We start from the raw sequence: 27,544 nt of genomic DNA, 5'->3' as shown, positions 1-27,544 counted from the left end.
CAGACAATCCAAAACAGGAAACAGAGCACAGACATCTCTTTGAGGCCAATTAAAAGAGGAACATCCTCAAACAGACACACAAACATCTGCACATGCTGGTGCCCAGATGGAGAGCAGCTACATATTAACACGGCATCAGATTTTTAGCCGCACCAGTCGGCCGACCACTTCGATCCAGATTAGGGCTGCACAATATTTCATTCCAGCATCGACAAATCCACAAAGCGGAATGTGCAATAGTCAATTAAAGAATTGCAATGTGATGTAAAGTAGTCCTGACCATCTTATTAAACGTGTTACGACTGAATGTATGTATGAATGACTGTCAATCGCTTTGGACAAAAGTGTCTGATAAATGCCCCAAAATGTAAATCTCATCTTGAAGTGCAGATTATCTCCGTACTCAGCGCACTACAGTGTGATTCACTGAAGTTAGATGCGATTTGAGCCGAGATGAATAAATCTCCCGCTCCGGTCTGGTGAGATTTGAGACGGTTATCGACTGTCAAAAGTTTTGAGCGATCATTAAAACCTCAACATTTACATTAAAGGAACGATTTAAGCAATTTATTAACTAAAATCAACGTCTTTGTTCATAAGTAAGTCCTCATTGGTGTACAATTACCTCTGCCAACAATCTGACTTATCCTCCTGAGCGAAGAATTACCTATCTGAATATACATAGCACGGGCAAGCTCTATGGAGGCCGCCATGTCTTTCCGGTTTAAAAAAACTATGGACTGCCGAGAGGGACACAAAGCACTACGTGGTACTACGTAGTAAGGCTAAACGCGTTTTCGCTCAGAGCCAGCTTGACTGCGGAACTGAGAGGGAACCTCTAGTTTTATAGCCTTAATAACTAACTACATCTTTACCACATTACTTGAATCAGTAGAAATACTCAACGCTGTTGGGAAAGAGTCCATATTTTGATAAGGAGTTTCTTGTCCGTCAGGGCCACCGTAGCTTCTGGAACGTCTCCAACGTCTTCAGAACGGGAGGGGTGAGCAAAGGAGTGTTGCAATGTAGAACCTCACCGCTAGATGGCGCTAAATAGCTACTTGATATATTACACACTGTCCCTTTAAATGCCCTTCCCTTAAAAGTTGAAGATGTCACTTTTTAAATATATCCAAAAATTAACTAGTCAAGCAATCTAGTGAAGATTTTTGTGTTTTTTCCAGCAATGTTTTGTCAGTGTTTTTAAACATCTTGCCGCTCTAGGCCAGACTGAAATAATTCCACAACTACTGGACAGAGGCATAGAAATGTCATAATGCAGACGTCGGTGGTTGTCAGGAGAAGCAGCAGACCAAAGATTTCACGCATTTGTTAAAACATCTCAACACTCAGTCACTTTTCTGGTTTCAAATGACATGTTTTGTACAACAACCAGACGGATTTCCATGAATCGGAGTGCAGATGTAACTCTTTATCTGTTCAACATCTACCACGTCTTCTTGAGCCTGTCAAGTGTCTGTGTCCGAGAAATGACTGATTTGTAACAGAAAATGAGTTTTGCATGAAACTTAATGCTGGAACAGAATCACATTTGAGGAATTAACATGCCTGGCAAGTCACAAAAATGTTGATGCTGACCCAATACGTGATGTTTCATCCGATTCCTGCCAAAACAAACTGTCTTGCCACAGCGTATCCACTCTGACTAAAGCATTATTCAGCTGTTGTATGGTTGTGTTTAGGCACTGGCAGCACTTCACAAAAAGTCAGCAGTGACTTGAGACTGAAATCACCAAAATCACAATCGTTCCTTCCTTTGCAGCCTGAACTTTACCACCGACTGTCGTGGACACAAACCCTGAGAGCGCAATGAATCTGCACTTTTGTACACACGATACTCAACTTCTAATGCGTGTGTTCAATTAATTGTTCTTTTTAGAAACAGCTGCTTAACTTCAAAACAATAAAGCACAGAAGGATTTACTGTCCCCTCATGATGAATAATTAGTTTTGGACAAAAACGAGAGTTGGTAAAAAGAAAAAAAAAAAAAGTAATTGTAGAAGCACTGACGATAAAACTAAACAACAAAGTGAGAAGGTCACTCAGAGATGAAGAAACGCTGGAACACATGCTGCACTTCTGCAGAGACATACTGTTTGCACGCAAGTTTATTATAATAGCACACACACACACACACACACACACACACAGTCTGGACACCATCTGCTGTGGTCTTTAATGTGGCTCCTGTGAATGCTCATCAGCTGTTTTCTTCAGAATGAATCACTGGTACATCTTTTTAAAATCATAGTTTACAAAATCCTGTTTATTGAATGCGGGCGGGAAAAACAAAACAAAAAACAAGCTTAATCTTATTGAACCTGCTGATGGTCTCAGTCCCGGCTCGTGTCCCTCTGGTGTGGTGGGTTTAAAGAGGCCACAGCAGGACGAGGTGGGTCGAACACAGAACCTTCTTTGAGGAGCTCGAGTCCTGTGTGTGAAACGTAACTGACCTCACGTACATTTGGTTTTGGTGTCTATAGTCCAGCAGTCCAAAAGTCATGTTATATCAAATGTTTGTCAGGGAGTTTTATTTTGAAAGTCTAACTGGACATTTGACATTCAGCATATTCATTTTTTTTAAGTCTACAGGAAGTCCCAGGTGTGTTTTTCTAGGGCAAGTCCAGTCATGTCGACTCGAGTATGAAGATGACCTGATGAAGGTCTCAGTACTGAAACGCTGTTGTCAGTAAACTTAAAGCGAAACTCTCGCCAAAAATGCAACCTAGGCTTTTTTTGTGAATGTACCCGAGTCAAACCTTCGTATAAAAGCAAAATTACGATGAAAGAGGCACTTTTAATATTGACCTCATTTTCAGTGGGAGTGCTACGGGCACTTTTACGATAGCATCAAAATCTCTATTCTTGGGGACAGTGTGCAGGAGTCTTTCTCGTGACTTGAGTTATTATACTAGTCTCAACTAGTGGTAATAGAGCCACCTCTGGCTGACCTCTTTACGTCACCGGCAACAACAAACTGCCTCGGCGTTCGACAAAGATGGCGTACAAAGAGCGAGACGAAGCTACATCTTTGTACATTTCATATATGGTGTACATGATGTAGCTTCGGTCAATATTAAAAGTGCCTCTTTCATCGTAATTTTGCTTTTATATGAAGGTCTGACTCGGGTACATTCACAAAAAAAAAGCCTAGGTTGCATTTTGGCGAGAGTTTCACTTTAAGATTACTGAGACCTTCATCAGGTTATCTTCGTACTCGACTCGACATGACATGGACTTGCCCTAGAAAAACACACCTGGGACTTCCTGTAGACTTAAAAAAAATGAATATGCTGAATGTCAAATGTCCAGTTAGACTTTCAAAATAAAACTCCCTGACAAACATTTGCCCTAGAAAAAATCTTTCTCGAATGCTTCGGCCAATAATCAGATTTTCTCACCGGCATGTATACTCGGACAATTGCAGTTGTCTGATTGAGTAGCATAGTCGAACTATGGCTGTAATCCGACTAAGATGTGCATGTAAACGCACTGAATGACGACAAGTCCACATCTGTGATTATTGCTAATTTGACCACAGAGTCCCGAACCTGCAGAACTAGGACGGGTCAGCTGAGCGTCATCAACAGTTGGGAGTGAAAACATGGATTTGTGAGTATATCACAACACGCACACATTCATACATGATGCCTGAGGCTGATATGTAAGATGCAGACCGGCTTCCTCAGTAAAGTGCCTCACGATATTTGCGTGCTCAACCATTCAGTCACACACAGATGGAACAAGGACACTTCGACATGCATCCTCAGATCGAACCACCGGCCTTCACATTATCGGACTACTTGCTCTCCTCCCTGAGCCGCAGCCGATAAACTTAAATGTGCAGTTTGTCCGCCTGCCTCAGCTTCTTCCTCTGTGTTCAATTAAGTTCATTTCTGCGCCTTCACCTTAAAATCTCGACTTGTAATTGTCATCTTGCTCAAATAAGCTGAATCGAGGTCATCCTCTCTCTCTGCTCCGGCCCTCAACGCGACGCGGATTTGAAGTAGAGCAGAAATATGCTGTAAAGTAGTTCAGAGTCGAGTCCTGACCCAGAAAGTGAAGCACACTCCTCTGGTCCCGATGCCAACGGCAACACGGTCACCGAGCAACCGCGCATAACAGACGGAGATGGAGAAACCAGGTGTGATCGTTACCGGGAGAGGAAGCCAAGTGTCTTTTGTTTTACGAGGATTATCGTTATTTATGTGTTATTTCAAGATGAAGTGTGATTTATTGTTAGTGATGATGCTTCCTTCTCTCTGAATCACTCAGAACATCTGATAAATGCAGCGTGGCTTGTTTACTGTTTCTGTTCCTCTGTGTGTGTGTGTGTGTGTGTGTGTGATCTCGTATTAAACAGCAGAAGATTCAAATCTGGCAGCTGTGTGTTTCTTAATTTAACCTCTGGGCTCTGCAGATGCTGAGCACGGACTTTAAGAAGCGCCCAGCGTTAAGGAATCGGCTCCAGCAGCAGAATCACATAGTTCAGGCCTGCTGGCCGGACGCCACATTAACCAGCTGTAACAAACTATGCGAACAATGTAATCCGGCTCCGACTATCAAACAAGCGTGAAGTCTATTTCGGCCGTCACACACTCCATCCATCTCCACCTGTCTGCTCGGTTACACTCGCACATTTCTCAACAGGTCGGCTCAACAGGAATCAGCTGCGTGGAGCGTCAGAATGCAGCTGTTTCATCGCGCAGTCTTTTTTATTATCATCGCCCGAGAAACAGCGTGGGTTCTCCTGCGTGCACAAAAAAAAAAAAAAAAGAATGGAGCATGAATTTGAGGAATTCGGTGATTTCCTCCGAACCCCTTGAATCACCACCACATGTGACCATGAGGGGAGAAGCGAGGAGGAGGAGGAGATAAAGTAAAATATGAAATAATGTGGACAGTGGTGGAAATTAACTGCGTGCACCTACAAAAGCCCCGAGAGGCAGGAGGGAGAAGAAAATGCTTATTCAAAATGAAACAAAAACATGAGCGAGCGATCGGACGCTGAGGAGTGAAAGAGAAATCACAAAAGCGAAAGAGTTAAACTTTAAACAAGAAGCTGCGCAGTCCAGTTCAATCCTGAACATGTGTGAGTGTTTAATAATCCTGACCCGGCCTCTCCTCCTGTAGCTGAGATGTTTAAAGGAGGTCTGAGGTCTCACACACATGTTGGATGTTCTGACTCCTTGTTTAAGGGAAAAAAGAGACGTCCAGTGTTTATACTGAGAGAGAGAGAGAGTGCAGGAAAAATAGAAATGGAGCAGAAACAGAGAGAGGAGATTTTGTACAGACTGTAGAGAGGAGGAGAAACGTGGAAACTTTTCTAACTATCAATAATCCAATTATACCTGCTAAGATCAGGGTTTGTGTGCAGTGGGAACGTGTAAACTCTGCTTTTACACCCGGGTCAGCTGACTCTGCAGTGGACCCGGGTTGTTGTCACCTTGGTTCAGACCGACCCGGGTGCACGAGCTGAACTCCGCCGCGCTAAGTGATGACGCATCATCAACATCTGGAGGTGGCTCATAAATAAAGAAGGAATTTGGGATGCGGTCTGTGAAGGACAGTTTATCACTGGACACTGTGAAAGATGCTCAGTGGTGTTATGGATAGATACCTGGATCACCAACCGAGCCAGCTAAGTTCTGGGTTACCTACTGATACCTTGTATGGGGATAAAATAATTCAACCGCGCGGCTCTTCGAGACTTTCCAAATGTTACCGGACTGAACGTCTCGAATTGTGACGGTGAAATGAGTCATTTCGAGGTGGTTGTAATTTATCCACCATTTTACAGATGCTTCTTTCACAATGGGTCTGTTGTTGTTTTCTCTTCTGTTACAATTGTTTCTGGAGCATTCGTAACGTGAAATGTGACGAACGATGTGACGCTTAAGAAAAAAATCCCAGGAATATGAGAGAAATGGCGTTAATAGGTCTGAGTCATCTTCGTAGTAACAAATATAAATCTTACTCTTGGGGAACTACAGCTTGCAGCGACACATTAAGAACTGTGGTGTCCCACAAAACTTAAACTAGTGAAGTGAGTCACAAACATCACTGGACTTGAATGTTTTTGCTTCCAATTCTCAAGTTAAGTCAAGTCTTAAAGGGACAGTGTGTAACGATTTAAGTAATTTATTAACTCAAATCAACGTCTTCGTTCATAAGTAAGTCCTCATTGGTGTACAATTACCTCTGCCAACAATCTGACTTATCCTCCTGAGTGAAGAATTATCTATCTGAATATACATAGCAAGGGCAAGCTCTATGGAGGCCGCCATGTCTTTCCGGTTTTAAAAAAACTATGGACTGCTGAGAGGGACACAAAGCACTTCATGGTACTACGTAGTAAGGCTAAACGCGTTTTCGCTCAGAGCTAGCTTGACTGCGGAACTGAGAGAGAACCTCTAGTTTTATAGCCTTAATAACTAACTACATCTTTACCTCATTACTTGAATCAGTAGAAATACTCGACGCTGTTGGGAAAGAGTCCATATTTTGAAAATGAGTTTTTTTGTCCGTCAGGGCCACCGTAGCTTCTGGATCGTCTCCAACGTCTTCAGAACGGGACACTGTCCCTTTAAGTGATGATTTTTAAAGAGGGACGCCTTAATTCACAAGCAGAGGTGACTCACAGATCCTGGAGTCTAAATGATCTTATCATCAATCTCATAGGATTGTGACTGTGGTTTATTATAACTTATTCTATTACTTCTCAAATGAGGTGATGTTTTCACCTGTTTGTTTGTTGGTTTGTCGTCAGGATTACAAAAAATATATTGATTTTCAGGAAGCTTAGATGGAGGATGAGTCACTTCACTTTTGGTGTTGATCCAGATAAAAAGACTCACTATTTTCTCACTTTCTTTGACATTTCGAGACAGAGGGTAACATTTCATTAATGTAATTTAATACAATAACCAACATACGCTATGGCCAAGCTTACAGAAATGACATCTGGTAGCGTTGGTGTGAATAAATTCATTTTATCCTTAAAAACTTTCAGGTCTCTCTGAGGTCTGCTGTTCCCAAAACCTCTGCTCGTGTCTTTTCTTTCCACTCATGATTCACACCACTTTCTAGGCTCGTCTCCTCTAAATATTCCCTTAACGATATCAAAAAAATGTCTTTTCAGATCCTGCTGTTTTCGCTCAAACTGGCCTCAGACCAGCTGATTCCACAGGTGATTAATTAGCTGCTTGTCTGGCCGGAGGTGTGCAGACCTCAGGCTGCAGCTGCTGCGGTTGTTAGCCTGGAATTTTGCTGTGATTGAAAATTGACCGAGAACCAGCGGAGAACATGTTATAAAGAAAAAAAGACGATAAATACTGTGAGGAACGTGTTGTAATAACAGGTTGTAGTGATGAACGGAACGTAGAATAAATAATGTCTGGAATGTGATTCGAATGTGAAACGAGGGAGGCGCATTCCTCAAGTGATGAACAATTCAGGGGGGGGGATGAGGATGGATGGAGTGTGTGTGTGTGTGTGTGTGTGTGTGTGCGTGTGTGTGTGTGTGTGTAAAGAGTCGCCTTGAGAAAAGCTGAGATCTGGTCTTAAAAAATTAGCCTTGACCTGCAAGTGATTTACGGGTTCCCATGTGGTGAGGAGGTGGGAGGTTGGGGCGTCTGTGTGTGTGTGTGTGTGCGTGTGTGTGTGTGCGCGTGTGCGTGTCTGGTCTGGCTATAGCATGCAGCAGACCTTCACAAGGGGCCTGTAGATCATCTGCGGTGGCAAAGACACACACACACAAGTACACACATCTGCACACACAAAGACACACGTCGACCACTTAGATGTTTACGCTCTCACACACACACAGACACACACACACACACACAGTTCAGTACATGAGGAGTTGATTGCCTCCCCTCCTCTCGGGGTGTGGTGGTGTCACATAGTGAATGTGGTCTCATTGGTAATCACTCTCCTTCAGTTCGGTCTCATTAGCCTCGCTTCTTTCGTTCGCCTGGTTTTGCCTCTGTAATGATCAGTTCCTGCTCTCAGTCGCTGTGGGGCCGCAGCCATCAAACCCACGCTTTTCGTGTGTGTGTGTGTGTGTGTGTGTGTGTGTGACGCAAATTGAAAGCTCAAGAGGCCTGGGAAGTCCTGGAAAATCATCGGGCCTCACGCGAGAAACACTGGAACAAACCGACTCTTTCTCAACTCGCTCATAAGCGGTCGACATAAGCGACCCGTCCTCGCCAGAAAAATGACAACGCTGGTTTGTTGTTGAAGCTGTCAGTGGTTGACAGCTGCCTCACAGTCTCAGGTGACACTCACACCTGACTCCATCACATCACCTGCTGTGTTTCACCGTCTCATCCATCTTCATGACTGTCACGTTCCCTTAACTGCCTCTAAATCATCGACCGCCCTGCTTTAAAAAGAAAAACTGTCAAACCTGTTTCCTACGATGACACTGTGTTACTGTCCTATTAATATGTATAACAACGACCGACTTATGAACAAACAAATAACAAACACAGAGAGCTCATTCTGCTCATTATTACCACAGACGACGCTCAAAGTTCAGGCGGATCTGAAATGACAGATTTTATCCAACACAGTTGTTGTCTGCACCTTTGATCCAAAGATGATGTAAACACAAAACATCCTCATATTCTATACAAAACTACCGTAAACGCCCGAGTGTGTGTGTGTGTGTGTGTGTGTGTGTGTGTGTGTGTGTGTGTGTGTGTGTGTTCCCCATATGGGAAACAGCTTCAGTTTGTGTTTATGTTTGATGAAACACGACAAAAACAAGAGAGAGGAACATTCTGTATGTACATCCTCAGTCTCCTGGGTCCAGAGTGTGTGTGTGTGTGTGTGTGTGTGTGTGTGTGTGCGTGTGTGTGTGTGTTTCTGAGGTCTCGTTCCCTGCGTTTCTCCGTTGGTTGGAAACATGTTTTATGTTATCTCTCGCTCCTCTTCCCATCTGTTCTCTTGCTTTTCGTTCGTCTCCCTCGCCTTTATTTTTTTTCTTCTCCTCCCCTCCTCTCCTCTCTTCTCTCTCTCCGGCTCGCAGATCATCTGTGATCATGAGACGGCAGCTTTAAATTACTCTGAACGCTCCTCGGAGACTCTGCTCAATTTCCAAGTAAACAAAACCCGCGGAACATCTTTCATCTTATTAAGAGCAGCAAACGAACAAATCCGTCTCTGCAGAGAGTCGCAGCGGCGAGGTCGGTCGCCATAAATCGCTGGATCACAGAGATTCTTCGGTGAGACGAGAGAAAACAGAAATAATCTGATTAAGATGTTTGTTGATCAGGGATTAAGTTCTTGCCAGAATCAAAAGTGCATATTTTACAAAGCTCTGAAAGAACAAGAGCTACAGGTAAGAGGAAAAATATGTATTTGTGATGTTGGATGTGGCGGACTGTCCCTTTAAGTTGTTGCTGCATGTTTTTCCTCCAGTTTCAGATCGTCTCTGACACCCGTCACCTCTGGATCACTGCCAGCCGGCACGTGATTGGCTCATTTCGGAGAGGTCAGAGGTCACCGATGACCTCACGTCCCCCGAGGGTGCAGAACTATGCCGTTCTGTAATGAGGTGAGCTCACACACACACACACACACACACACACACACACACACACACACACACACACACACACATGCAAACACACACATTCCAAACACAGTGGCCATAGTTGTAATGTATACGTGTTCAGCAGCTGGTCACTCTCAACAAACTCCAAACATTTTTATTCCAACAAATCGGATCTCTGACCAACAAACGGTCCTTCACGATGATGATCAGACCTGAAAACTAAACCCTCTGTTGTTCTACACTCATCTATACATTGATAACCTGATGAAGCGCCTCCTCCAACCAACAAAGTGTGCAGAGCGCCCACGCCAGTCAAACAAACTGGACTCTGCGGGTCAAGCTTCCCTGGGGACGGTACGGATCGCCTCGTGTGAGCTCGTCCCCCCACAACTTTATGACCACTCGAGTGTTTCTTGCGTCAGGGTTCAGGCCTCTGGGCCGGAGAGAAGAAAATCCTGGCATTTATTACGACTTTTGTCAAAGTAAACTAGATTATAAAAACATTTTGTAAGAGGAAGGGCTCTCTGTAAACACTGACGTGACGGGTGTGGACAGAATGTCCTTCTTCTTCGTCCACATCAATGTCGCATCGCGGCCTTCTTGTTTATCTTTCTTCCTGAGCCGTTCACAAAGTATTCTGGGTACGCCTTGATGCTGAAAAACCTCTTAGTAACGTTTTGAATTGAGACATCAGACGGCCAAAGTTCGAGGACGACGGGACGATCATGGTATAAATAGTGTAGATGTAATCACACCTGACAGAGCGGCTGTGGTATTCAGTGGCTGCTGGACAAACCAAACATCTTACGGCATTTTGATTTATAACCGCTGATAGCACATCGCTGTGGGATGACGAGGTTTTGTTTTCAGGTCATCTGATCGATTGTTGTTGTAAGAGAGTGAATTAGCTCCGGAGCTCTGTTAACACCAGCTTTCAACATTCTGCTCTGTCCAAATGTTTAGATTTAGTTTGGAGAGGAGAGACGGGACGGGCGTGTCGGGAGAGAGAGCGGTGAAACAGACAAAAGACACAAAAGATGGAGGTTTGCGGGGGGAAATTGTGATGTGAGGATGTTCTGGGAATCTTTATCATATCAGTCGCAACAAACCCGATCGCCAGAATAAATGTTGGTATTGTACGTCTCTGCAAACCACGTTTATGTTGAAACTTAACATTTCTTTAGCTTTTTTAATCTTGTGTATGATCTGGTCAGGTTTAGGAAAAGATGATGTTTTTGCGGTGGAAGTGAAATGCCAAACACAACAACAAATCAGAAAACACAACAATCAGCCACGATTCATGTTGCCTGAGTGTACCCACATTTTCTGGTTTGGTTAATGTCGTTGTGTTTTTTTGATTTGTTGTTGTGTTTTCTGTTGTGTTGCTGTGATTTGCACTTCAGGGCCACCGTATGTTTTTGCATAACACCACAAACACAGCTGGGGAATGTTCCAACATCTTTGTTAGAAATGTCAAACTTGTGGTTTTCGGCTCTGTTTTTCATGCCGTGAAATAACATATTTTTTTTTTCTGGGAACAGAAAAATCTTTTTCTCTCAGATTGCGTTCCCAGACTTGTTAGTGAACACAGTGTGTTCAACGTAGCCTACCTTCAAGGTTGAGTACACACAGTGTGCAAGTTTTGTCTACGTGAAAAATATCCTGATGTATACCACACTGGCAAGAATTGGCCCAGAATGCATTGCAACTGTTCAGGCAGGATGGGAGGCAGTTCAAGCACAAGTATTTATTTTGACACTAACTTCACTTCTGAGAATTTTTTACAAGATAAAGTGTACATTTACGTACGATTTATGTACGATTTCAGCACATTTCTGGTTACTTTATCACATTTGTTCTGTTAAAGTACCATTGTTAAAGTTAAGGGCTGCTTTAACACCGCTGGGTGAAACTGTACTTGAATGTAGGGAAGGAAATTCTGGGTTTTCAGCCCAATATTTAAACCCAAAGTGTTGGTAACTTCCTCCAGAATTGACTTCCCTTCCTTTTAAACTGGGTGAAAGTATTTAACATTTATTTTTATGCAGCAGTTATGAATTAAAACTGACCTCAATATTCTAACACATAACTTTACGAGGTGAAACTCGCGTCTTTCCATTTGCTGTTTGCAGCCAGAAAGATTTTTCCTCAAAGTCTTCAGGAACGAGTACAACTGTACAGTATGTTAAAAAAAAAGGAAAAAAAAAAAAGAACTTTGAATAAAGTTGAAAAGGGAGACGGAGGAGGACAGACAGCGTTCACTTCTTCCACAGGAAACAAGGAAAAAAAAAGATGTAGGTTGAAGGAAAAGGAGAGAGAAAGTGTCGGAGGAGTCGTCCTCCTCTGCAGCTGTCACTTCTCCGGCTCCTCGTTTTTCACATCGCTCGAGCGTCTCCTCTCCTCCTTTTTTTCCATTTTCTCAGATATCTTTATCTCTCCTGCTTCCATCACTTTATTTGCCCCCCCCCCCCCCCCCCTTCTCCCCTCCGCCCCGCTGTGTGTTGCGTTATGTGGTGATATCCAGGTTTCCTGTGTGTTTAGGCCGAGCCGGAGCGAAGATTAAAAGCCTCTAAAGTAACCGAATCCCTTAAATCTGTTGACATGAACTCCTCACACACGGCGCACATCTCTATTTTCCTGAGGAGATACAAACATCTGGGCTCTTCTCTCTCTCTCTCTCTCACACACACACACACACACACACACACGCCTGGCTTCAACAAGTCCTCAAAAGATACAAACATCTGGACCGTCCAGCACACACATGCACAAACACTGAGATGTTCACATACGCAGCTTCTACTGAAGATGAAAAACATCTGCCGACTCCGACGCACTCGCACAGACAGATCCAGTGACCGTCCACATCTGTGTGTTCTGGCACGTCGACGATCGCGACCCTTATCTGATCACGGTCATCAACAAACAGCTGAGTGCGCAGTTATGCCAGCTATGTTCGCAAAAACGTCGGCATCCAGATGCGGATTACACTTCGGGCTGTTTATGTTTATCAGACTTCCATCACACAGACATTCAGAGAATTCAGTGTGAGCCCAAGTGTTGAGAAATCACACGAAACACTCGGAGGAATCAGGAACCTCCCGACCTCGACTCGACTCGACTCGATGAGGTTCTCAGGCGGAAAAAAAAACAGAAACAAGAAACAAGTCGCTCACTTTTCTGTTGAGTTTCGTCCGACGGAAACATCCGAGCTGTGAGGTCGTCGGCAGATCTGCAGGCTGTCACTTCATCTTCACCGAACGCTCTGAAACAACAAGAAATGAAAACACAGCTTGTTGGTTTCTGCTGTTCAATAAGGACACTGAGAAGATTCCACATTTATAAGTCGAGTCGGGTCAATTTATTATTGGTCCCGAGCGTAGAAACAGTCAAAACAATAAGAAAGACACAGCGATCTGACGAAAAATGATTTGTTTTTATGTTACAAAGACCAATTTATATGAATCGTTGGGTCACCTCCTTCAACAAACAATAAAACACCATGTAGCCAACTGGGAAGCAGGTGTGTAAATCACCAAGTTTCATCACGACGCGATATTATATCGATTCTCTGGACAAGGATACCACAAAGTCTGACGTGACACGATTCAGGGGCCTGCGATCGATATGAGTCGACGTCATATTCCTGTTTAACACAATCAGTTACATTTATATCAACTCACAAAAAGCAAATAAAACACGATTTGACAGTTTTATCACTGGACTCCTCAGTGGGAATATTATTTCAACAACGGTTCCAAGCATTGAAAAGACAGAAAGCACCGTAGAAAGAACGGAAACGGTGAACAGAGAGAGCGACAGATGAAGGATCTGTCTTCCAGGGGAGGACACGACAGATGTGAGGTGCACGGAACAGACCACCGTAGTGAAATGACAGCCGGGACAATCAGGCCGACACAATAACAGACATAAATAGTCTGTGTCGTCTTCAGTTTGGATCTTTTTTTAATTTCCACTGCAGAGAGAAGAGAAAGAGCAAATCCCCCATTTTTCTACCTCTCTTCATCCATCTCTCATCCGCCTCTCTGTGTTTCTGTCTCTGCAGACAAAAGACAGATACGAGACATCGCCGTGCCTCTACGAGTGTCTGCTGATACGTCTCTCTTGTTCTGTTTCCTGATCTCTCTCTCTCTCTTTCTCTCTCTTCTCCTCTCTGTGATGCGAGGGATGCGAGGAGGAGGAAGTGGAGAGGAAGAGGAGGACGGTGAGAGAAAACTTCTGGGTTTGTAATCACGGCAACTCTCCGCGGTCGCCTCGTCCATTAGGCTGCTGTCAACACCACTTAAACTGAGCAGCAAACAGTCTGTACCACACACACACACACACACACACACACACACACACAGATAAATATAGTATAGTTGTACAGGCGCACACTTTTGCAGACGTTTCTCCAGAGCTCTTGAACATAACTCACTGTGTTGTGCTTGACAAACATCCTGGAACCAAACCTGACGTTTTTACACATCTTGCCGTCGCTCCCTACCTACTGCAGCGCTCTGACGACGCTCCCGAGACGACTCCACCTGACGAATGACCGTCTGAAGTGTGTTGAGTCTAAAGCGTCTGTCGGGTTTCATCCGCCCGCGTGCTGCAGACTTCAGACTGCTGATTTAATAAGTTAATATATTCAGCAGAAACCTGGACGAGAAGATGCTCACAGCAGATGTGTTATACGAGACCCAGAGGTTCTGATGCAGCACATCGGGATTCATCTCAACTACTGGGTGGACGTTTGTTAAAAAATTCAACGCTGAAATATGTCAACGATTTTCTGATGACGTGGCCGAGTCCACGCGTTCCAAACGATGTCCGTACATAATCTCCGTCCTTACTAACTGACGCTTGACGTGCATGTGGTCGTGTAAACAGGAAGCAGATTGTCTACACAATGATTGGTTGTTAGCGTAGGTTTAAATAGAAGAATTAGTTACCAGATGCAAAGATGACGCTCCCTTCAAACCGATGATAACTGATCGCCTAGCATGTAAGACTAAAACATTTTCTCCCATCTTCCATCGTTTTACTTCCTGGTTTACTTCGAGTGTTATCCGCCTGCGAGTTCCCACACACTCCCATAGACTTCTTATAACATATACTCCACTAAAGTTCACACTTGATGATGCTGTATGATACATAAACTGATAAGACCCAAGTAGAAAACAAACATTGGTGTCAGTGTTTCCAAAAAATCTCTAAAAACTGAGTTTCTGGATGTCTTTATCCTAGAAGGAGTTTTCCAAAAATTTTCAGTGAACTGAGTGGCGTCTTTGGTTCAAGGTGCTGAACCCCAAACTGCTCCTGATGTGCTGGTCGGCACCTTGTATGGCAGCCACCGCCATCAGTGTACGAATGTATGTGAGATACAAACTGTGTGATACTTTCACAGTATTCAAACAGCACTTAGACCTGTTTTATATGATTGAAATCTCTAATCCAAGATGACGCCAGTTCTTCTCTGTGGCAGCGTCTTTGGTAACATTTTTTCTTGCCAGACACTGATCACCTGATCGACACCTGCCTGCTCACCTGCCCCTCGCTCCCTCTAATCAACCTCTGTCTATTGCTGCGTCCCAATTCAGGGTCTGCATCCTCCAGAGGAACATTTGAAGGCCAATTACATCACAATGCCACGCGAAGGCTGTCCCAATTCGAAGGCTTCTCTAAATGCAGCCCACAAATGTGGCCTTCTTTATCCTGTTTTTGGAGGATGCACACCTACTATATTTTGCGGCCTCACATATCCCAAGATTCTTTGCGCGCACCGAAAAAGGAGAAAGAAAGAGAGAAAATGGTGACATCGCATGGTGTAGGATCGTCACTGTCGTGGGTCTGGGTGGCAGAAGGGGAAAGGGTGGGAACATCAGGTAACACAACCAGGAAATGCTCCGAAGGCTAGACCGTCCCATTTAACAACGGCTGAAGTGGCCTTCGAAGGTCTCTACTAAGGACTCGCCTTCTAAGACCACAAAGGCCGGGTCCTTTGAAGGATGTAGACCCTGAATTGGGACACAGCATGTATACACACCTGCCCTCCTGCTCTTTACCTCACATGTCAGATTGTGTCAGTTTTAGTTGTTCAGCTCTCGTTTTACCTCCTCAAGATCAACCTCTTCAGGGTTTTTCCGCGTCTGCCTGCACTCTTTTTTTCTTTGCCTTTTCTGCTTTCCATTTTCTAAATCATCGGAACATTTGATGACTCCAAAGGGTTTTCATTAGTGGCACAATGGACTCAACAGTGCGTCTCTGAGGTGTCTGCGTATGTTATAACCTCCTCAGTTGAAAAAGCTGTGGAGTCTGAGTCTGATGGATTCAGCAGGAGACGAGGAAGGATGCACTTTGCACGTCTTTATGGAGCCTCGGGGTCTTCCAGCTGTTACAGCTTTAAAATACTGCCTGAAAGATACTTAAAGGATCTGATGAGATCTCCAGTCAGACTGAACTTAAAGCTGTCAGCAATTGCTTATTTAAGAATCCAACAGTTACAGCTGTATATTGATACGATTCAAAATATTCTCTTGCAGCGGCCCCATTGTTTAACACTTCTGTCTCTTTATTTAAGCAGAGTCTCTCAGATCCCTCTGGACCGACTGCCGTGGATTCAGATCAGCCGCTGCAGGTGTGGAGACGGACTGACTTCTAATTAATGAGAGCAGCTTCTCCTCCGAGCTCATCAGGGTGTGACGACGCCCTTTGTTAAAGGCTTAAGAGAGGTGGGGAACGGCACGCCTCGAGGTGAGCTGCGCCGCAGACGTCAGTTTAACAGATAATCGGTCAGAGGCTCTGCCGCTGTCGAGACTTGTTTGCCGTCTGTCGTTCTTTCTGATTGAGGGACAGTTTGAGCATCCTGCAGCTGAGGTTTTAGTAGATTTTTGACAAGTGGAAAAGGGGGTAAGAGGTAGGGAATGTCCCCTAAACAGGAAGTTGTGCGGTTTACATCTCTGGCTTGTGCGCAGTAAACGGAGGGACCACGATGATGAGACACAAATAGAAACATTAGGTGCTTACAATAAGGAACGCTGCAACTGATCTTGTGTTTTTTACAACTGCATTTAAAGTGTGAGAAAAGGCAAAGGTTGAAACACGAAATGACTGAAGTCTCTGTAAACATATCAAGTGTCCGTCCACCTGCTGCATTACTGTCGATTTATTCTGTCCTTTGGTTTTCTGTTTTGAAATTCTCAGGCTTCACACACACACACACACACATGCACACACACACACACACACACACACACACACAATACTTACAAGAAAAAACAGTGATCACAGTGAGAACCTGTCGGTGTGTGTGTTGTATTTGATACCCTGTGGCCCTGTAGGGAGTCGGGCCAGCGGGTTCAAATCCAGCAAAGAACAACTTCCATACACACACACACACACACACACACACACTCTCTACTATCACTTCTCACACTCCTGATGTTGATGCATTCGGTCTCGGAGCAGCAGCAGCGATCTGAAGCTCCGTCACTTCGCAGCAGGTGGAGACTCCATCTCTTCTTTCAGCTGATGGAAGTTTGAGCTTCACATCTAATTGCTTTGTTTCGTGACGCGAGTACAATTTAATCTGGTGTCTGTTATTTGGCTCATTAGAGTCGTCTGAGATCTCATTTATACATTCTCATTTGTCTCTTTCTCTACAGGAAATCAGCCTATAACAATGGTGGATTATTAAAACAGCAGATTTTATTTAGAGAGCTGCAGTTTCTCTTTGGTTAAACGTCGATTAGCCACAACCTTTGAAAGGACTAACAGGTGATCATGTCATTACAAAGCAATGCACCACACACTAAATCGCGAAAAAGATTTTAAGGCGTTGACCCGGCGTCCAAATTCACCATATCCCAATTGGATCAAGCATTACAGGATGTGCCCGAATCCATGGAGACGCCACCTTGCAAGAGATGGGACTCAAAGGATTCCCCGTCAGATGTCGCAGGACGCCCTCAGAGGTCCTGTTTCCACGTCTTGATGAACCAGAACCCAGCGTGATCCACAGCAGGATCTCCAGAGATCAGACTTGCTTGACCTGCTAGATTGCGATGTTGTTATGTTTACATGATCAACTTGTAATTGCTCAAAAATCCGCCACCAAGTGTATATACATCTTAATTCTTCAGGTCACGTTAAGTATGCAGGCAAACATCGGGAGAAACACAACTCACAGTCACAACTTTGTCTGTGTTGCGACCTGTAATTTAACGGAGAAAAGGGTGAAAATGTTCGTCCCTTACTGATGTTTCGCTTGTGTTATCCACATTTTAGTGCTGTTTCCAGACATTTTACGCCACAACTGGCACACTATCTTAGATTTCCGACCTGACTATCATTAAATCATACAATCTACAGCAAGTCAGCAACTTTAATTATTTGCCTGAAGTGCCTGTGGACGCTCCGGCTCACAGCTGGGACTCGCACAAAACTTACTGATGACATTCAGACTGCACATGATCCACCCACGCTGCACATGGAGGTGATTATCTAACTACACTGGGTGCTTTACATTCAGACCTACACTATAACATCGACCCTCCTCTCTTTCACTTCCTTTAACCCCCTCTCTCTCTCTCTCTGTATAATGTTGCTTTCATTCCTGCATTTCGCTCCGATGACCCAGTTATTGCTGTGCACCGGTGTAACCTGATATGTGCAAAATGAGCAGAGAGCATATATGTGGCACAGCACGCAGGGCTTCACAAAGACAAGACTCCCCGCGGATCAGCAGGAGAAGGTTTTGGGAAAAAAAATCTGGCTCCAAACATGGACCGCTGCCAGGACCGCAGGGGGGCTGAGTCGAATGTATGCACTCATAACACTGAGAGGCACTGTGCGTAGAAACATCGGCCGGCTGCCATCAGATCCAAGCCTTAAAAAGGTCTCCTCTCTCGTATAATTTATATCATTGCACTTTGTGTGATTTTGCAACTTCTTCGTATTGTTTTAGGACCGCTTGGACGAGGATGATGAAGATTTATTCTCGCGTTTTCACCCTGCATAACTCACAGCGATGGGAGAAGTCGGCTGAATGCCTGAAACTGAACGGTGGAGCTTCGTTCGGTACGCGCAGGAAGACTTTCGCCCGTGTTTTCCTTTCACATGATTGACTTTACTTGGCATAATGTCGGCCATTGAAAGGGCCCTGTGGGGTGAGCTCAGCCAATCTGGAATTCCACCCAAGTGTGAAATGGAAATTCTTGTTCTGCCTCCCGAGGCCGTGAGCGTTTGACTCTGACAAATGACAGTTGCCGGGGGGGAGGCGTCCCGACTCAGCGAGGGCTTGGACGGTCAACGTGAAAACGCGGCCCAAAGACACAACACGACACACACCGATTGTGATTTGTTGCGGTTGCCTTTCTCCTCAAAACCAGAAGCTTCAGAAAGAACCAGGACTCTCCTTTAAAAACCTGTTTCAGTGGGAGCTCCAACACGCCTGACTTCTTGCACCTGGCACTCAAACAAATGCAGCAGTGGTCGGGCATCACAATGAGAAGCTCCTGAGCTCCTGCTGGTTCTGACTCGGTGAAGTGGTTCTCCTGAAAACGACGTATCGCTCTGCTGGAGTTGTTGAGACTGCAAAAAAACACTCAGGGAACACTACAGAGTGGTGGTTCTTCCCTCTCAGATGATCTTTGGCTGAACACAATCAATGGGAGAAACACACTAAAACCCAAGATATCTACATTTTGTGACTTCTGATGAAGAAATGCTTCCCTAAAGCAGGTTAACCTCTGATTTTTCCCCCCAAAATGATTGACAGGTCTGATGATAATGTAATCATTCGAGGCAGGACTGATTTCGGCTGATGAGGCTGCAATTACACCGCGAGCAGGAGCCTTTTTTACACGCAAATATGAGGAAAGACCCTGCTCTTTGGGACGGCCCCAGTTCAGTTTGGGAGTGTTGTGTTATATTCTGTATGTCCGGCTGACACAGTGGACTTTATCTTCTATCAGTACTGAACAGGGAGAAGCTCCAGGGCTCATACAGGGGGACCGGGCCGCATGCCGAGAAATGATAAAACGCAAACATGCAGATATTTAGAGCTCAGTGTTGACGTTGGACGGTGAGGTGGATTCCACAGAACGTACATCTCGTCTGTGTCGTGTGGGCTCATAAGAAGCTTTCGAAGTCAATAAGCTCTTTTTAAAAAAGGAATCTAAAAACAACGTTAGTCTGAATCTGCAGCTCCTCTCAACTTCACAGAGATAGCGAGTTTCAGCTCTTTGTTTATCTGCCACGACTTTACTGCTTCGGTTCACTCTCAGAGCCACGTGTTCTGTGGAAGCAGGAAGCTGTTTTCAGAGAAGAGCTTGTAAAAAAAACCCAGAACACACTTCCTGCTACCAAGCAGACAGCAGACAGAATCAGCGAGAGACTAGCTGGTTAACAAAGTGGAGCATTAAGCAGCTAAAGAGACTGATCATTTCCCTTATGAGCTGGTAGAGACCAAAAACAGGGTGAAAAGAGAGTGAATATTGAACTTCATCACTTGACACCAACAAAACGACAAGTTAATGTCGCTCTGGATGTGGAAATAAGCGACAGGCCGTCGGTTTTAATGGGTGACTTGTTTTAAAGGGTGACTGTGTCTGGTTTGTGCTGCGAACACACCCTGCTTAACACGAGTCTGACCTTTGACCTCTGGGTGGTTGCCAGTGTTGAGCGGTGGAGTGTTGCAGCGTCAGTGTGTTGTGTCACATTGGACTCGTGGGGCCTGTAGATCAGTGTGGAGCCTGGATGAACCCTCAGGAGTTTGACCCCAAAGAGCAGACTGAAGTGTGACTACACGTGTGTGTGTGTGTGTGTGTGTGTGTGTGTGTCTGTGTGTGTGTTTACTTTTACTTGTAATCTTGAAACTAAAGTATATTTAATATGAGATACTTTTAACCTGATACCTTTACTTTTGCTCAAGTATGAGTTTTGGATACTTTTTTTTTTTTACAGCAATGGGTTATTAGTAAGTGTATCTGAGTTCATTTTATAGTAACCATTAGAACCTTGTTTATATTTACATGTATGTTCTGTATACTGTTTATTCAGCTGATCATCAGATCTGATATTCAACATTTTCATTATCAATAAAATAAATGTAATGGAGTAAAAAGTTCAGTATTTGTATTTATTTATCTATATGATTGATCGACCCATACTATATGCATACATGTATATAGCCTACATGGGACTTTTGACACTTCAGTACATTCACAGCCATGAATTACTTGATACTGGAGTTCATTAAATATCAGATACATTAAGATGTTTACTCAAGTACTGTCAAGTGACTTTCACATGACAAAAGTCATATTTTAACACCATGTCTTTACTTAAGATAAGATAAGATAATCCTTTATCAGTCCCACAGTAAACAGTAGTAATAACTACAAAATAAGATTATACAAAAAGCAGTAGAAACAATATAATTAAAAAATAGAAAACTACATAATTAAGAAACAGAAAACCAATTGACATTATTTTCCCTCTTTCTTCCACCCACTGTATTGACTCAGTAGTACTGAGACGGCGGCGACTGTGTCTGGCCGCGAACCTGCAACCTCCGTATCGCAACGGCTGAGCGCATGCGCACTAAGGACTTCAGAAGTTACATCTATTTAAACCGCTCGGCCATCGCGGATGACAGATTCTCCAGTGTGAAAAAACGCGGTATCATTATGTGCGTCAGCGTTGGTAACGTACCTAAGGTACATGAGGAATTGGCAAACTAATAACGATATGTCCACCTGCCACATTTATAAGGTACTTTAATCTGGATGCGAGAGGAGGCTGATCAGCTGTTAGCCCCGCCTAGCAGCTGTTAGCCCAACTGATCAGCTGTAAGCCCGCAGATCAGCTGTTAGCCTAGCAACGCTAACTTTCAAACCGACTTGCTCGGTGCTCTGTGGGCTGTTCATCGTTGCTCCGCTGGTCCTCCCTCCACCACAACCTCGGGGTTATTCGCCGATTGGCTCTTATGTCTCCTCCTCTGCTGCTGTGGTCTCCCCGGCTTGCAGCGATGTTGGATGGTCGCTGCTCCGCCGTTGCTGGTGTTCAGCGCAGCTTCATCCGCTGGGACTGGATCTCTCTGTCCGCTGTGTGCATGGAGTCTCCAGACGCAAGTTTGTTCATTGGACGGTGCTATTCCCTGCATACGGACTGACAGGCACTCCATTTTGTTTTGTTTGTACCTCTTTGCTAAATGTCCTTGGTTGCCCTGAAATGCGCAATATAAATAAATTAAATGTATTATCATTATTATTACCTGCAGTCTCTTGTATCAGTTATTCGCCCCTCTGAACCCTTTTCTACACATCAAGTGAAGACAACCAGTGGAGGGATTTAGTTACTATTTCAAGGTCAGGATGTGGGAGAATGCAAAAAATATGGATTATTGATTGTTGAAATTTGTCTTCACAAATTGGGTTTCTATCAAAGTCATAAAAATCACACTCACACAGTAATATCTCACTCACACTTACAGCAAGGGGACTAGGACACATGTGTGTAGCAAACTGACCATAAGTACTCAGTAACCCCGCTACTTTTCCCCACCGGTCAGTCAGGAGTCACTCTACCGCCCGGCCACCTGCATATTTAACCACCGGCTCTAGCTGACAGTCGACATACAGACCAGCTGCATGCCGACATATGTCTCTGCCCATGCGGACGAACATGAGTTGTCAGCCGGGCGCTCTTGGCCGGGACCGCCTGTCAGCGGGACGTTTGAACGCAGAGTCAACTCGCTACACAATTCTTATGTGTTCCAGACGTATTTATAGGCTTCTATCGTCGTCCTCTTATCACTCATGGTCCCATTTTTAAATGTTTTCTTAATTATTACGTTTGACACACAGACACAGCCGATCCTCACTCGCCACACAGTTTTCACATATGACATGGTTTTACTTTTCAAATTATTGGCCTGCATTTGGCGGAGATGGCCGAAAAAGTGGTGTGACGCTTCCTGTGACGTCCGGGAGATAGAACGCTATTGTTTATTATCTCTCCTTCTCATATCGATCTTAGCTAGTTATTCTGCTATTTAAGAGTCTTACTGGTTTTGTACCATAGCTAAAGTGAGGTTTATACAACTTGTACCGACCGATCTTCTGTTGCCGCCCGGTTAGCTATCCTCAAACCTAGCCTAGCTAACTGTTTTTACCTTTCACCGCGGTCAACAAGCCTCGATACACAAGTGTTAGGATGTGCTGACTTTTCCGACGGAGAGAGACGTGTCCGTGAGTTAGAGCAGATTGCAGACAGTGTTAGCCTCTGTACGTGATAGCAGCCCTGCTAGCATTAGCACTAGCTGAGCCTCGTCGTCGGCCATTGTTTATTGTTTACCTGGGGCCGCAGCTTCCGACATGGAGGCTAAACTTAAAGCTGCTGGCATCGAGCAGGGCGAAACAGGGAGTCCAGAGACACAAACCTGTGTTACAACAATAGCTTCACTTCTAACAGACAGGTGTGTAAATGAGAATGTACCTATTTGTACAAAGTAATAGATTTCTAATATCTCTGTCTCTTACTTCAGTTTTTATAGCTTACTAAAGACAGTTAAAATCTTTTTTATTTTATTTTTTTTTGCCAGGAACGCAGGAAAACGCTTTGAAAAAGATGAAATCAGCACAATCTGTGTCTCAGTTGTGGTTATATGTTTTCAGAATCAATTAAGCTGATACACTGTGCATATTAGTCATTTCTTCTACAGATTTATTACAGCAATAACAGCCAAAGCGCTGCTCTGTACTGTGAAACACAAAGCTGTACCTTGTTCAGCATTGTGCCCATAATAAGCTCTCATGGGAGCTGAACAGCTGCTACCAAAGTATGTGCGCCGCTGTAAACGTTTTCTGTAAATTAGTGCACGTAAACCTGAGAGAAGGCAAAATAAATGACTGCTTTATGGTTTACGAACGAGCTTCCATTCCAGCCTGACACGTCTCGTTGGGCTTTATAGAGACGACGCTGCAAAAGTGTAACTATTCAGAAATCAAACCTCTAAAACTGAGAGGAGTTTCATGTATATTTTAGAGGTTTATTTATATTCTGAAAACACATTTTGGCTGGTGAAATAGTACAAGTGTCCAGCGAGACGTTGGCAGCCGGATGACATAATGAGTTCTCCTGCACTTGAGTTTGTTCTGTAGTTAATCTTTGTTAAAGAGGAAGAGTGACGAGGCCGAGCGCAGTGTTGTGAGAGGACAGTGATTCACTGGGTGAGCTTAACACAATATTTTCTCTCTCTGGGCAGAGACAATAGGTTACATAAGAGGAACTGAGGAGTGTAAAGGTTCCCAGCTTGTAAAAACTGACACTTTTGGGATGGTGGCCGACCCGTCATACAATCCAGAAGCGAGTTTTGACGAGTTGGGAATAGCACCTTTAAGGGTGAGTGGCAAAACATCAGTGGTGGGAGAGGAGCTCACAAACTTACTGAGTTACTTAATGCCGTCAACACGCTTACAAGTCCTTCAAAGGAAGATAATATTTCAGTAAAGTTTAACAGAAAGGTGCATTTACAAGTACAGAAACATGGTAAAGATAAATCTGAGGGGCCGTAAGAGGATCAGGGAGAGATGAGACTATGTTTTTGCAAGCGACAGATATAAATTTGTACTCTGCATTTCTACAATACTAATCCGACTGCGTTCATATGACACAAATATGAGCTGACAACTACAGCTCACTGTTAACATCCCATTCAATGTGACAAAGGTGAATATTTAGTGAACACTTTCCAGCAGTTTGCAGCACCAAAAAAAATTTTTTTTTTTTGCCAAAACACAAACTTCTCTGGACTCTTACCAAGAGTTTATGTGCGTAAACTCTAACCAGACCACAAACACACAAAAAAAATGTCAATCAAACAGTTATTTACATGAAACCATCTCTGAAATGTCTCTCTGGTGAGACTTTTAACAGCTCACAGACACAAACTGAGAACAAGGTTGAAAAATACTGCTGTAACTTTGAACAGTTCACTGCATTTTATAGGCTTTATTAGCAATTTAGTGACTAGCTGCTACTGTAAGATGTCAGACAAGCAGCCCAGTCGCAAGAATAAATCCAAACCAGCGACACGTTTACATTCGTACGTGTCATGTCACATTCAGATTACATGTCTGGGACCTCACTCTCATATCAGGAGGTCCAGGGGATCCCGGTGAAGTTGCAGGCATCTCTAGCTGCGTTTGTTGCAACCAAAAACAGGTATTTTAAACCAAAACATGATCTTTTTCTAACCCTGCCCAGGTGGTTCTCGTGCCCTTCACCAAACCAAATCATAAGCGCAGCGTCGTCACAACATAACAGTGAAATTTGGACTTAAAGAAAAAGTTGGAAAGGGTGAAATTGCAATTATCAACATATCTGTGGTTCGCAGAAACGTTCAATGCAAACATTTTTTCCGGCGACTGGATTGTCTGACTTTTCATGACTATCTTTTAATTAAAATGGCTTTATATTCGGACATCATCATCAACTGTTTCAAACTGCTGGCAAACAAAAGTGCGAACAGTCTCAGACTGTGTGAAAGAGTCTTCCCCTCAACATGACTAAACTGTGGGACTGTGGCTCGTAAACAGAGAGCTGAGTTTTCGGACTTTTACTACATTCTTGCTTTATTGGGCAGCACAGTGCAGTGACGGGGGGGCCGACACCTCTGAGTGGCTGTGAACAGTTAAAAAATCCACAATGAGCCAAGTGTGAGTCTGACTGCTCAGGAAGCCCTAAATCTGATACAAGACACATTAAAAATGACTGTCAGGGTCGATTCCAGAGGCCCTTAATTTGAAAATATGACGGTGAGGTCGAGACGACTGGAGCAAATTGAGGTCAGAGTTTACATTTTAGATGGTGAGCTCTAAACCTCACCGAACAATAACTGTTCCCGACTGTTTCCACGGATGTATGAACGTGTCAGCGGATAGTTTGCTGAAAGAAAGAGACTCGCGGTACGCCTGAACGGGGACCAGTTGACGGACCAGTCGAGCTGATTGAACCAGTTAAGGGAGTGGGCAGCTTTCTTCTGTTAAAGCTCCCGAGACTCCTGATACAAAAGTCTCTTTATGTATTCTGATACAAAAAAAGAAAAGAAAAGATGACTGTGTCTGTCTTCACTCCCACTTAAAAAACTAAAAACATATTGTCTGACCGCAGCGGGCGCTGAACAATGGAAACGTTTCCTTTCCAAAATGAAAATCTGATATCCACATTTGAGAAAGCGATCAGTCGTCCTCCTCCTCCACTGCCACGATCTGTCATTTATGTAAAGCACATTATGAGATCTTTACCTGCCAAGGATAAAACCCTCCGTGTACTCTTCATCATTTTAATCACACAGGACAGATTGTTATAAACTGACGGTGATCGCGCAGAGACGCCTGAGCCGTCATTTGTCATTTTGAACTAATAGACGTTTTTTTCCTGGCGTCAAAGAGTTTCTTAACAAACAGTAGTGTGTAGTCAGCAGTTTGACAGTTTAGACGAACCACTTATTTGGCTTTTAGCGGCGAGTTTGATGAGAAGATTGAGACGTCTGATAGCTGAATGTGAAGCGTCAGCCAGGAGTCTGAGTGGAGAGTGGAAACCGCTCGCCCGCCTCCGTCCAAAGGTAACAGAATCGGCCTCGCAGCGCCGCTAAAACACATTAATTAACCTGTTTTATCATAAAACTGACGTGTAAAATTGACACCTCGTGGTTTTATTGGACTCCAGGAGGTTTCTCAAGACTCCTGGCACACGAACCCAAATGAAACCACAAGTTGCTGTTTTAAGGTTTTTCGATGTTTGCACAGATGAAATAAATGACACGAAAAGAGTTCATTAGTGAGGAGCTGCTGTTGGTGGTGGACTCTGTTACTGTTGTTTCTCCCTGAAGCTAACCGTCTGCTGGCTGCAGCGGTGATTTAATGGATGATATTGATCTTTTCGTCAACTCCTCTGCAAGAAAGCGAATACAGCATGTGACTGTTTCACATTAAAACAACAGCTCGCTCACAGATCTGTTCGTTCTCCCCGGCTCAAGGACGCTCCGGGCTGTTTCGCTCATAACGATGGTGAATGCGTTCACCTCGCTCCACTCAAATCGCTCACCTCTCACCCCAAAAGAGAGAGAAAATCTGCATTTTATTTTAATTTCAGCTCAAACTGAAGCCTGGCATCCAAAATAACTGAGCAGCCAACATCGTATTTTCTGAACAGAAATGGTTTATTTAAAAACGTCTCGCATCGTCGGAGGCAAAATTGAAAATCGAGCATCCAAAATCCTCCTGCTCGCTCTGTAGCCGGTCGCACTTGACAGTCAGGTGTCATCGTTCTGGTTCGAGTTATGTTATCTCGGCATGCACGTTAACTTCAAGACTTGAGATTTCTGTTAAAGGGTTTTGCTGACACCAGTTGTGCTGCGTTCAGAAGCGGCGGGGAATATACATTTTCTACGCTATGTTGCTTTAAGGTACTTCTACTTCCTCCTTCTCATTTCTGATCATTCACAAACATAAAATTCTGTCTTGTTTTTATCACCGTCCATTCATTCAGTTTGATTATAAAAGAGAAACTTGACGAAATGATGGAACAAAACGCTGGAGATCGGCCCCGAGCTTCCGCCTGATGATTTCCCCTTTAAAAAACAGGAAATGAGTTTTGCTTGACTACTGAGAATATTTGCTCTGGGGCTTTTACAAGTATTTCAACTGCACTGAAAGCGAAAACCAAAGTGGATGATCTGTTTTTTCTTTGTTTGTAACCTCATCAGGTCACCAGCTGGATCATCCTGAGAGGAAACAACCGATAGAGGAAGATGAGACGTCTGCTGAGATCATCACAATGTATCAGTTATAAACAGTTTTTCCAGGAGATAAAACAGGAGCTCTGCGTGGATCCACAGGTCGTCCTTCTGGCCCGACCCGCTCCGAACGCCTCCGCGAATGTTCCTGGAA

The 27,544-nt window shown here is 44.0% G+C and overlaps 1 protein-coding gene across 4 annotated transcripts in view; it reads right to left on the bottom strand.

Moving 5' to 3' along the window:
- The window catches only part of ripor3 (RIPOR family member 3), a 62,905-nt gene that overhangs the window by 27,455 nt on the left and 7,906 nt on the right, over positions 1 to 27,544 (bottom strand). For 3 of the 4 annotated variants that reach the window (XM_030420515.1, XM_030420514.1, XM_030420518.1), the window contains one exon: positions 12,761 to 12,849. The exons of the other annotated variant lie outside the window; for it this stretch is intronic. The gene's annotated coding sequence lies outside the window, so the exon portion shown is untranslated. The remainder of the gene's footprint in view (positions 1 to 12,760; positions 12,850 to 27,544) is intronic. 4 annotated transcript variants of the gene reach the window in all.

This window comes from Sparus aurata, chromosome 6, assembly GCF_900880675.1.
Source record: "Sparus aurata chromosome 6, fSpaAur1.1, whole genome shotgun sequence".
Classification (NCBI taxonomy): domain Eukaryota; kingdom Metazoa; phylum Chordata; class Actinopteri; order Spariformes; family Sparidae; genus Sparus; species Sparus aurata.
Note: the sequence above shows the minus strand (reverse complement) of the source record. Positions and strands in the feature narration are given on the sequence as shown.